Genomic DNA, 3,542 nt, shown 5'->3' on the forward strand with positions numbered 1-3,542 from the left:
ACAAGTCTAGACTCATTCTATATGATTTTAAAAATTTTAATATCAATTTCAATAATTAAACTAGCTATGTCTTTTTCGTTTAGATATGTCACTGATACTTGAATTATTTTAAATTTTAGTCCCTATATTTTAACTTTTCAACATTGAGTCTCTATACTATTTTTTATTTGATCTCTCCATTAACTTAGGTTCAATTTTATTGTTAAGTGTTTACCTACCAGCTATGGAAAAGAGAAAAATAACTTTTTTAATCCTATATTGTTCATGAATTCATCCTCATTTAAATAGAAAATAACTTCGATATATGTATTAAAAATGTTTTATCTTTTGTTGATATTTTGGGCTTGGAGACTCTTGTAAAGATTTAAGGATTATAGTGTTTGAGTTAGGCCAACTATTCTTGGGCCAATGGGTGAGCATGAAAACCAACTCCAAAAGTTATCCACATAACAAAGATATTTTATTTGTGAAGATGACGAACTCCATGGACATGATGAAAGTAGCTGTAATTCAGAAACCACCACTTTCTTCTCCTTCTGTCTTGCCTTCAACACTTCTACAACCCACCCTTGAACAAACCAGGCAAATCCATGCTCTCATGGTCAAAACCCACTTCAATGATGCCAACCTTAGTCTTTCAGCACAATTTAATTTCCTTATCACATCTTACACTAAAAACACCCAACCCCATACTGCACTTGACATCTATGCTTATTTGAGAAGATTGGACTATGAAGTTGATAACTTCATGGTCCCTGCTGTCCTCAAAGCTTGCAGTTTTGTTTCAATGACCCAATTGGGAAAAGAAATACATGGTTTCTCTGTGAAGAGTGGATTGACTGAAGATGTTTTTGTAAGTAATGCTTTGATACAAATGTATAGTGAATGTGACAGTGTGGTCTCTGCCAGGTTGTTGTTCGATAATATGCGTGAAAGAGATGATGTTTCTTGGAGTACAATGATTAGATGCTATGTTAGAAGCAAATTGCACAGGGAAGCATTGAAGACTATAAGAAAGATTCAAACTTTACAAATAAGACCCAGTGAAGTTGCCATGATTAGCATGGTTACTTTATTTGCAGACCTCGTGGATAATGAAATGGGAAAAGCGATGCATGCTTATGCTACAAGGAATCTTGAGAAAATGGGTGTTCGTTTAGCTACTGCTTTCATTCATATGTATGCCAAAAGTGGGAATTTAGCTTCTGCAAGACTGCTTTTCAATGGATTGAATCAGAAAAGCATTGCTTCATGGACTGCTATGATTACTGGATATATTCATTGCAATAAATTAGAAGAGGGAATGAAGTTTTTGATAGAATGATTGAAGAAAGGATTAAGCCAAATGGGATCACTTTACTGAGCTTAGTTGTAGAGTGTGGTTTTCTGGGGGCTCTTGAACTGGGGAAACGGCTACATGTTTATATTGTGAGAAGTGACATTTATATGTCTTTGGCTCTAGCTACAGCTTTGGTTGATATGTACGGGAATTGTGGGGTTATAGAGAACGCTAAAGCAGTTTTTGACTAGTTGAGAACAAAGATGTTACGATCTGGAGTGCTATGATTGCAGCTTATGCAAAAGCTCATTGCACAGATCAGGCTTTTGATCTTTTTGTCAAGATGAGGGACAATGGAGTGACGCCTAACCAAGTGACAATGACGACCATGCTTTCACTTTGTGCAGAGGTTGGAGCCCATGATATGGGAAAATGGGTTCATACTGTCATACAAAGGCAAGGTGTCGAAATGGATACGATATTAAAAACCGCACTTTTGGAAATGTATGCCAAGTGTGGAGACATTGATGGAGCTTGGAAATTGTTCAGTGAAGTTAAAGATCGAGACATTGGCATGTGGAATGCGATGATGGCAGGATTCGGGATGCATGGATGTGGTAAGGAGGCTTTGGAGCTACTATCCAAGATGGAAAGAGTGGGTTCTAGGCCTAATGATATCACATTTATTGGTCTTCTTCATGCTTGTAGTCATGCAGGGTTGGTAGAAGAAGGGAAATTGATGTTTGACAAAATGGTTCATGAATTTGCATTGGTTCCAAAGATTGAGCACTATGGTTGTATGGTGGATCTTCTTGGTCGAGCAGGACATCTAGATGAGGCCTATGAGATAATCAAAAACATGCCTATAAGGGCAAATGCCATTATATGGAGTGCTCTTCTTGCTGCATGCAAGCTTCACCGGAATGCTGTATTAGGGGAAATAGCTGCAAGGCAGCTTGTTCACCTGGAACCTCAAAACTGTGGTTATAATGTTTCAATTTCAAATATATATGCAATGGAAAACAGGTGGAATGATGTTGCAGGGGTGAGAAAAGCAATGAAGAGCAAGGGAATGAGGAAAGAACCAGGGCTCAGCTGTATTGAAGTAAATGGATATGTTCATGAGTTCATAATGGGAGATAGGACACACCCTGAAATCAAAAAGATAAATGTTATGGTATCTGATATGGGAAACAAGCTAAAGGAGGAAGGGTACAGAGCAGACACATCTGCAGTCCTTAAAAATATAGACGAGGAAGAGAAAGAAATTGCACTTAACTATCACAGTGAGAAACTGGCAATGGCCTTCGGCCTCATTAGCACAGCCCCAGGGACTCCAATTCGGATTGTGAAAAATCTGAGAGTTTGTAACGATTGTCACACTGCAACTAAGCTGCTGTCTAAAATATATCAGAGAGTAATAATAGTACGTGATCGGAAGCGCTTGCACCACTTCAGAGACGGAACCTGTTCCTGTGGAGATTACTGGTAACACTACAGTTGAGAATGTATGTTTCAAGAACACAGTGAAGAGATGTACAGTACACAGTTGAGTATGTATGTTTTTCATCTGTTACTTAAACCAGCAGTCCTTGGATCAGCACTTGATTGCTTCCTTCAAGTTTCCCTTACCTTCATGAGATCACTGTGTAGACACCAAATTTCGTCCCATTATAATATATAATATAAAACATGTTATATATATTATATATGTAATATTATTATTTTTATTAACATATATTCTTTTTTATTATTTTTGCAGGCCCCACACTCAACAACCCTGATCTAGTGAGATTCAAACCAACGTATTTGAGTCCTATTGAAACACTAAAACCAAAGCAATTTGAGTCCAAGTAGGACTCTAAATCTGAGCTAAAATAGGTTTCTTTAGACTATAAATAGACTCAAGTATCAAGAGGAAAGGGGGCAACTGGAATTAAAAATGCTAGAGAGAACTAAAAAGTCTCCCAGTCCCAGAGTGATCATCAGCTGTCGTTTAACGAGAATGGTTCTCTAGACATGTTCATCTACCAAGTGTTGAACGAAGCGAACGCTCATGGCCCGGGAATCAACAACCTTCGTCAGTTTCATGTATCCCAAAGAAACCAAACTGCTGCAACCATGCTTGAACCAGCCAGGAACCACGAGGGAGAAGACGCAGGCGTCGATGAGTTCCCGCATTTCTAGCTCGATGCCTAACGTGGCTTTGCGTAACGAGCGGTTTGAGGAGGATGCAAAGTTTGATCTGGCAGTGAATGAAACC

The 3,542-nt window shown here is 38.4% G+C and overlaps 1 pseudogene; it reads left to right on the forward strand.

Annotated features, from left to right (window-relative positions):
* Positions 1-484: 484 nt before the first annotated feature.
* Positions 485-2,816, forward strand: LOC120208895 (annotated as a pseudogene).
* Positions 2,817-3,542: the final 726 nt, after the last annotated feature.

This window comes from Hibiscus syriacus, unplaced genomic scaffold, assembly GCF_006381635.1.
Source record: "Hibiscus syriacus cultivar Baekdansim isolate YM2019G1 unplaced genomic scaffold, ASM638163v2 tig00017792_pilon, whole genome shotgun sequence".
NCBI classification, from domain to species: Eukaryota; Viridiplantae; Streptophyta; class Magnoliopsida; order Malvales; family Malvaceae; genus Hibiscus; species Hibiscus syriacus.